The sequence below is a fragment of the Nymphalis io genome, chromosome 4 (assembly GCF_905147045.1).
Source record: "Nymphalis io chromosome 4, ilAglIoxx1.1, whole genome shotgun sequence".
Classification (NCBI taxonomy): domain Eukaryota; kingdom Metazoa; phylum Arthropoda; class Insecta; order Lepidoptera; family Nymphalidae; genus Nymphalis; species Nymphalis io.
Window position 1 is genome coordinate 1 of NC_065891.1, and position 9,833 is coordinate 9,833.

The following is a 9,833-nucleotide window of genomic DNA, read 5'->3' on the forward strand; positions in this document are numbered from 1 at the left end:
GCGTCGGGGACGGGTATGTGGGACTCACGGGGCAGAGGGCCACCGTCCTACCCACTAAAACCTCCCCGGATTTCCGCCTCTCCGCAAGGCGGCGGGGTCACGGGAACGTTGTGACTTACAACCGCAACCCCGCCAGCGGTCGTCGCCTTAAGGCGACCCATCTCGAGAGCGCGCCAGGATGTTGGGGCGCGCCTCCCTCCTCTCTGTGCCTCCGTCCTGTTACGTGACGGACTCCCCCGAGTCCGCCACTGGAGGCTGGGCGTCAGGGCTTGAAGCCCCGCGGCGGATCAACAGACTGGCTCCGCCGCCAACCACACCTTAACTCTGCGGCAGCGTCCGGCCTGCGAAGGCACGTCGCCGTCGAAGAGGTCTCCTTCTTCGTTGCGGGAGCGAGTCCACGTCGTCCTCCCGCTCCCGCTCTGCCTCCTCCTTTTGCGACATGACACATGCGCTGAACCGTGACACTGCCGCCCAGATCTCTTCGCTTGCGGCCATCTTCTCGACGACGGCCGGAAGCGACAGGTCCCCACCTACAGCCGTGGATAGGACCGCGCGAGGCTCCGCCCAAGCCGGGCACTCTACGCGCGTGTGTTCCGCCGTATCCACGGCTCCTCCGCCACAATGGTGGCACTCCACCGTCGGCTCCCTACCGACCACCTCACACAGGTGTACCGGCCGAAACACCGTGGCCGGTCAAAAGCTGTGTGAGGTGATACGTGGGTGGGCCGGTGCTTGCGCTCGACCCACTTCCTCAGCACCGGCCGAATGGCCGCAACGAGGTCCCGGCTAGCACCCGGGACACCCAGTCTCTCCGACCACTCGGCGAATACCCTCTCGCGGGCCTCCTCTCGCCACGTCCGAACCTCACGTGGGTGGGGCCGGTTCTCCTCCGCTCTCACTGCCGCCTTGATCCGCCAATAGACCCTCGAGTTAGCCTCGGCCTCGAGGTCCCATGGCGGGCCTCCGGCGAGCAGGCACGCCGCGGTGTACGACACCGTGCGGTACGCCCGAGCCGCTCTGAGCGCCATCGCTCGCTGCGGACGTCGCAGCGAGGCGACGTTACGGGCGCTCAGAGCGTCCGCCCATATCGGCGCCCCGTAGAGCGCCATCGAGCGCACGACGCCGGTGTACAAGCGCCTGCAGGCACCTCCTGGCCCACCCACGTTCGGGAGGATCCTCCCTAGCGCCCCGGCTGCAGCCACCAACTTTGGGGCCAAGCGCCGGAAGTGCTCTTCGAACTTCCACCTGCCGTCGAGCACGAGTCCCAGGTACTTCATCGTCGACCCGACGGCGATGGAAGTTCCGCCCACCGTTATCGCCGCCCCCGGAGGTGGCGCGTTCCGAGGCCCGTGAAAGACGAGGGCCTCGGATTTGTGTAGGGCCACCTCGAGGCCCAACGCGCGGATTCGGTGGACTACGTGCGCCACCCCAGCCGTGGCGCGATAGGCCGCCTCCGGTATGAACTGCCGCGGGCCGACACGAGGGTGTCGTCAGCGTAGCACGTGACGCTGACCCCCCGCAACGTGGCCCCGCGCAGCACCCAGTCGTAGCCGATGCACCACAGGAGCGGTCCTAGTACCGACCCCTGCGGAACACCGCACGACAACGACCTGACGGCCCATCCGTCCGCAGTCGGGAAGGCCACCGCCCTGCCCGAGAAGTAATCGGCCACGGTACGCCGCAGGTAGCCCGGCACACCGTGGAACCGCAGGGCCTCCATCACCGTTTCCCAGGGCAGGGTGTTGAAGGCATTGGAAATATCCAGCGACACTGCCAACACCACCCCGCCCCGAGACACCTCCTCCTCGGCCAGGCCCCTCACCCTGGCGATCGCGTCGAGCGTCGAGCGGCCGGGACGGAACCCGTATTGCCGCTCGTCGAGTCCCGGCTCCATACTGCCGACGAGACGGGCAGCGAGCACCCGCTCGAAGAGCTTGCTCACCTCGTCGAGCAACACGATCGGGCGGTAGGCTGACGGCTGATCGGACGGACGCCCGTCCTTGCGGATCAGAACGAGCGTGCCCGTTTTCCACCGTCGCGGGAACCTACCCTGAGACAGGCATGCGGTGAAGAGGCGCCGCATGCTCTCGCCGAGTTCCTCCGACGCGATCTTCAGGGCTCGACCGGGGATTCCGTCGGGCCCAGGGGCTGTCTTTTTCGACCCTAGTCTGATGACAGCCGCCTGCAATTCCGCCTCGGTGATCGGAGTCACCGGTGACCCGTCGTCCTCCTCTTGGGGCCTGCTCGCGGGCGGCACCATGGCCGGTGGCACGAACTCTCCCCGCTCGGGGAAGAGCGTGTCCACAACCCTCGCCAAGAGCTGCGGCTGGAGACTGCTGGTCAGCGGAGGAGCCCAGGGTCGGAGCTTTTGTCTCACGACCCGATACGGACGCCCCCACGGATCGCCGTTGAGCGTCTCCAGCCATTCCTCCCACGCCGCCTCTTTGGCCTGTGCTATGGCCTTCTGTAGGGCCTGGCAGGCGGTCCTATATCCGGTGTAGAAAACCCCCTCCGCGTCGTCATCACGAACCCTTCGTCTCCTACACCGAACGTAACGGCGCCGTGCCGCCACGCACGCCTTGCGCAGCCGACGGAGCTCCGGACGCCACCAGTACACCCGCCGACGTTGCGGGTGCGGCTTAGCCCTCGGCATCGCCGCTTCGCACACTCGGGACAGGGCGCCGTCGATCCGGTCGGCCTCCTGGTCGATCCGGAGGACCGGGTCGGAACCGGCCCCCCAAGCTTCGACGATGGCCGCCTCCTTCGCCAACTGTCCGTCGAGGCGGCCCAGGCACCAACGCGGACGACCTTCCGTTCCTCCGACAACAGTGGGCCGAACATCCCAACGAGCCGACGCAGAGACATCGAACCGAATATATCGGTGATCCGACAGTGTCTCCACGCCAGTCTCGACCCTCCAGTTTTGAGCACGGCGGGCCAGGGCGTTGGACGCGAACGTAATGTCCACGATCGATTCGCCCTGCCGCCGCACGCACGTGCTCTCCGACCCACTGTTGAGGACCGCCAGCCCCAACGAGACCGCCCACTCCTCGAGCACCTCTCCCCGGGCATCGGCCACAGGAGAACCCCAAGCCGTTGATTTGGCGTTGAAGTCCCCCGCGACCAACACCGGTGCGGGCGCCGCTTGCCCGATCAGAGTCCCGACCTCTGCCAGCATCTGCTCAAACTCGGCGAGACTCCGACTGGGCGAGGCGTAGACGGCGACGACCGTCACACTGCCGACGACGGCCAGCACGCACCCCCTGCCCCTGGCCACACCCTCGATGGCCGGAGCGCCAGCGACCGCAGGGGCGACGATGGCCACGACCCGTTCGTGGTCGGAGACCCAGTCGTCCCGCGAGGGAACGAAATAGGGCTCCGATACCACCGCCACGTTGATCTGCCACTCTGCCATGCTTTGGACTAGGAGGTCCTGAGCCCTGGCAGAGTGGTTGATATTGGCCTGGAGGCAGCGCAGGGCCATCACTGCGTGGTCTCCATCGGCTCCGCCTCTGTGCGTGGAGACGTGGCTACCGGGCCTTTCGTCGCCACATTCCTTGTCTTTTCCTTCTGCGCGGCGCCCTTTCCGCCCTGGCACGACTTGCTGCAGGCGGCATGGGCAGCTGGCTTACCGGCCGCAGTGCAGACCACGCAGCTGGCTACGGCGGCGGAGCACTCCCGAGCCTTGTGACCGGGCTGACCGCAGCGGAAGCACAGACGGCTTCGGTCGACGTCCCGGTCACACTTTGCCCCCATGTGCCCCCGCTCGAGGCACCGGAAACAGTGCAGCGGTCTGGGGTCGAGCAGCATGACTCGCGCCGACACCCACCCGACCCTTATGCGACCTACCTCCACGACCTTCTTCGCGGCCGAAACGGGGCAGCTCAGCCACAGAGAGCCCGAGCCGCTCGAGCCGCGAGCGATGATGCCCGCTTTAATGGCCCCGGTAGGGCAGCCGCCTTGTTCAGCGACCGCCGCCACGGCTTCCGCCACCGTCACGGAGTCGTCCAGGTCTAGTACCCTTAGTTCGACACACTTTGTGGGTCGATGGATCTGGACGATCTCCGGGCTGAGGGCCTCGCGGAGCTTTTCCGCCAGGGCATCCGCCGCCTTCTCGGCCTCGTTGGTGCCCGGCGGCACCTCGAGCATCCGCGCTCCCGTCGCCGCGGTCCGGAACCGTACCGCCGTCAAGCCGACCTCCCGGAGGCTGATCCGGCTTTTGGCCAGGGCCAGAGCCTTCTCGTAGCTCCACCCCTTTTCCTCAGCACCGGGCTTCAGCGTCAGCGTTATCGCTGCGGTGCGAGGGGGGCGGAGTTTCCTCCTAACCGGGACCTTCTTGGTGGCCCCGGAAGAAGTCGGCTTCGCCGCCGCTGGCTTGGCGCCCGTCTTCTCTGCCTTCTTTGGCCTGTTCCTAGCGACCACGGCGCTCCACGTGGCCGGAGTGGCGGCCGGCTCCGCTGACGACTGAGGAGCCACCCTCCTGGCTGCCGCCTCTTGGGCAGCCATACTTCTCTTAGGCCGCTTCGGCCTGACAGCAGCAGGCTTGGCGGCGCTGGCCTCGACGCCCTCAGTTGCGTGGGAGCTGGAGCCTCCTTTCCCGCCGCGGCTACGGCCGCTGCCTGCGCTACCCTACGGCGGTCAGCGGCGAGTGGAGGCCGCAGCCGAGGCTCCGGAAGGAGGCGGCCCTCGAGGCCCTCGAGGCGAGCGTTCAGCATCGTGCTGAACTGCTCGCGGTTCGCGCGCAGCGCCTCCTCCATGACGTTTTGGAGGTTCGCCTCCGTCGCCGCCACCGGCCGCTGGCGCATTTCGGCGACTTCCCGGCGCAGCTCAGCCAGTTGGCCGGAGAGTCGCGTGTTAGCCGCCTCCAGCCGCGCCACCTCCTCCGTCACAGTGAGGGCCCTTAGATCCGCCACCGCACCTTTAATGGTGACGGCGGCGGACTTCAGGGCCCGAACGAACGTGCCCTTCAGGTTGCCCGACCTGTCGGCAACCTGCAGAACGACGTCGAGCGCCTCCTTCACCGCCGCGTCCAGCGCGGCAGACGTCTGCGGCACGTCCACGGTCGCGCCGGGTTGGCGTTTCTCTGCTCGGGCCGCCCTTTCTTCAGTGGCCACCTTGGCCGCCGCACTGTACGCGGCCAGTGCGTCCTCCGCCTCGTACCGCCGCTCCTTTGCCTTAGCGGCTTTTAGCTCCTCGCGGGAGCGCCCGAGGCCGACGTATTCGCCCGTCGTGGGCGGTCGACCACGCCCCCTTTTGGGGGAGGGCTTCAGCCATTTGCTGATGCCTGACCCCGAGAAGCCGCCTTCGCTCATACCCGCGTCGCTCTCGGAGCCGGAGTAGCTCTCCGGCCCAGGACGGGGCCGCTTCTCGCCCTTCCGCCGACGACAGGCGGGGTCTCTCGAAGAGACCATCACCATGCTGGTGGCCGACGAGTCGGACTCTGAGAGTCGTTCCAGTCGGACCACCAGTTTTTTGGACACGAGAGTGTCTTTGGTTTCGGCGCGCGCTATTGGGGCGCCCGCCTCCACCGCCATGTTATCTTTGTCCGTATGATCGCCGAGTCCGTTGTTGTTTTTTGTATTCTTTATAAATTCCATACTTAATCCCACGAGTATGGGGGAAATAAAAAGTCCACCAAGGCAGAGCCCCCTGTACCTTGGTAACCCTATATACACCGTGAGGTCGGGTGGTATCACGGGATCTACAAACTAATGTTTTTTATTGAGGTTGTCTCCTCTTGGCCCAGCCGGTTAAGGCAAGGCCCTCGGTCCCACCACGGGCTGCGAGACATGTCCACAACACCCGGACGGGGAAACGAGTTTGAGAGGCGGTGACCTTTTAGTCTGTCCACCCAGCATCGATACCGACACTGGGCGAACCCGCCTCTCCCACCTCCTTTCTCCGGCAGCCCAAAAAGACCCCGGAGACCAACTCTAACTCGACTGACTCCACCATTGGGAGTAACCTCCAATAAATAAATAAATGAAAGAAGTAAAGTAAATAAAACAAGAAAATAAAACAAACAAAATTAATAAAAATGAGACAGAAGAAAAGAAAAGAAAACGAAACGAAACAAAACGGAAGAAGAACAAAACAAAACAAAGAAAGAAAGCAGAGAGCTTCTTCCTTCCACCTTCAGTTTGCCACAAAGCCGCTCGCACAGTCCAGTCTGCTGAACAGAAAAGTACCAGGAACGGCCCGTGGCATTACCGTCGCGTCAGTCTCAGCCGCGGTCGACAGGCACTCCGAGAAAACATCGGATTACTTGTCGACCCCGTTGCCCAGGGTGCACCACGTGGAGGTGACTGACATGCACCCCAACCTAACCTAACCTAACCTAACCTAACCTAACCTAACCTAACCTAACCTAACCTAACCTAACCTAACCTAACCTAACCTAACCTAACCTAACCTAACCTAACCTAACCTAACCTAACCTAACCTAACCTAACCTAACCTAACCTAACCTAACCTAACCTAACCTAACCTAACCTAACCTAACCTAACCTAACCTAACCTAACCTAACCTAACCTAACCTAACCTAACCTAACCTAACCTAACCTACCTACCTACCTACCTACCTACCTACCTACCTACCTACCTACCTACCTACCTACCTACCTACCTACCTACCTACCTACCTACCTACCTACCTACCTACCTACCTACCTACCTGCCTACCTACCTACCTACCTACCTACCTACCTACCGTGCACATTAAATCTTTACTGTCGTTATTCTTTACATTACATTTCTTTTTTTTTATTTATTTTTTCTTTTTTTTTTATTTTTATTTTTTTTTTTTTTATTACTAGGTGCTATAGTTTTTAGACCATATACATTGTACATATACAATATCATTATTACAGTTAATACGGCTATTTGCGAGTTACTTAAACCAAAACAAATATTTATTCATTTTTTATCTCTGTCTGTTTGTCTAGGAAAAAAAAAAAAAAAAAAAAAAAAAAAAAAAAAAAAAAAAAAAAAAAAAAAAAAAAAAACAATGTGGTTTTCGTCCTAAATCCGAATCATATTCTGCTACAATTGAACTACTTACTAAAATTAAAACTAATATTGATGATAAAAATATACGTATGTATGTAAAGTTATATTATAATGATATATAATATAATTTGAGCCGGTTGGCGTGGTTGGTAGAACACTTGCCTTTCACGCCGACGGTTGTGGGTTCGATTCCCACCCAGGACAGACATTTGTGTGCATGAACATGTCTGTTTGACCTGAGTCTGGGTGTAATTATCTATATAAGTATGTATTTACAAAGGTAAAGTAGTATATGTAGTATATCAGTTGTCTGGTTTCCATAGCACAAGCTTTGTAAAAGCTTAAGTTGGGATCAGATGGCCGTGTGTGAAAAATGTCCCAGGATATTAGTATATTATTATTATAATATAAAAAAAAAAAAAAAAATATACTAACCTAACAAATCGGCAACAAATACTAAAATTGATATCTTTCACAGTGGTCCATCGCGAATCACATGTGGAATACTGCTAGGATCCATACTCAGGCCTTTGCTTTTTATAATTTGTATATATGATATTAGTCATCTCTCACTATGCGGTGGTGTCACTATATGCTGTCACTAAGCATGTGTCTTATTTTATTTTGGCAAATCCATTCAAACTCAGTTTGAAGTAGCACAACGTGACTTAAACATATTAAATTAATTTCTTAAACACAATTTACTGACATTAAATGTCTTGAAATTTAGGGCGGTGTCACTGAAACTCACATCAAAAATCTCCAAATATCTGTCAATATCTCCAAATATGCTGCTGAAAGTCCTATATAATATATACTATATAACGGATTAGGATCTCCAACCGTATCTTTGGACACGGTGTTGTCAGAATAGCTAACCTCACCCTCTTTATCCATAATAAATTTAATAAAATGTAAATTTAATAAAATAATTAATGAAAACCACTGACAATGTGTAACAATTTTTAATGTACAACAGTACAGTACAGTAACAGCCTGTTAATGTCCCACTGCTGGGCTAAGGCCTCCTCTCCATTTTGAGGAGAAGGTTTGGAATTTTTATTTAATGAATGAATGTTTTTTTTTTTTTTTTATTTAATGTACAAAACCCTACTTAATAAAATCTGAGTTGTACTCACACAATGAATCCACACCTTGCCTCAAAGATGGTTGCCCAGAAAGTAAATTCCTCGAATTCCCGTCGACTCCTCTAGCAACCATCGCCTGCGGCGCTCAGCGACGACTATCCTCTCAAGATGGCCGTCACTTAGTTAATACACTTACTTTTAAAATAATGAAATTAAAGTCAAAAATGTTATTACAACCCAATTTTAATTTATTAAATTATGAAACAATTTTTAAGAATTATTTAAACACTGCTTAGAATTTTAAAATATAAAACTAATATTAAAAACTTTTTAAAACTGCAAACAAAGTTTGCCGGCTGAGAGTAAAATTGAAAACTATTACTTTTAATGTTACAGAAATTCATTAACAAAAATAATCATTGTTATTTATAAATTGTAAGTTTAATTTTAGCAATCAATTTGTTAATTTAGAACGAAAAATTAATAAGAAAAACGTCTTGAAAAATAACTAACGGTGTTAACGGAACTAGCCGTTTTATGATATCTTAAATAATGCAACTTATTTACTTAAATGTAATCAAATTAACGAAACAATGATGTGTTGTTTTTTATAAATCCAGATAATAGTTTTACAATTAAATTTTTAATTTGATTTATCCTTAGTGGTTAAGGATTTTCACTTCAAATCCACACTCATTTTGCTATACAATTTGTCCGATCCGTTCTCCAGTATGCCTCACCACTTTGGAAAATGTATAAAAAAAAAATCGATAAAATCGAAAGAATACAAAATAAATTTCTTAAGCATCTTTTACTAAAAAATGATGATTCTCACGGTCTCAAAATATTAACGTTAAAAGAACGTCGTATGGAAAAAGATGAACTCTATCTGTTTAAATTGTTAAATATATATTTATTCTCCTTTCTTACTTAGTAATATATTCATTAGATGTCCTCGCCTGCAAACACAAAATAATTTTTTGTTCGATGTTCCTATATTTAAATGTACGTACGCAACAACTTCCTTTACAGATCATGCATAAACCATAACAATAAATTTAATGATCTTGATTTATTTTTTATGTCATTGAAGGAATTGAAATGTAAAATAAAATGTCACCTACATTGTCACTTTAAATAGAATTTGAATTTGTATATTTATTATTTTTTACTAAATTATTAATTAATTGTTCATACTTCGTAAAATTTTAAATAATCCTTAATTTTTATTTTTATTTGTTATAATTCTGTTATGCACTTTGATTTAATTATTTGTGAAGATTTAATTTGTATATGATGTTTTCTTAATATGATAAATATTTTTGTACATGTTATAACTGTTTGTCTTCCTTGATTAAATAAATAAAAGAAATAAACCCATACAAACTTTCATCCCTTATACCCAATAGGTTAATCCCAAGATCTATTTTTCCGGAGCTTGGCGTGGACGGAAGTCACGCACTTTAATTGGATTTCCATACGAACTTTCATCTTCTATTTCACCAATCTGGCAAAATAAACATATTTTGGCCTTTTTATTTCGTTTAACTGAATTTGATTTGACTGTGAGGCTGTTGAAGCCGCGGGTAAATCGCTAGTTGATACAAAATAATAATAAAAGTAACACCAGTTAAAATGATATAATGGTTGTGATACCTCTATTTTCGTTCATTGCACACACGTCCAACACAGTCACTGCTTAACTTGATAATCAGAGTTACTCTATTTCATTTGGA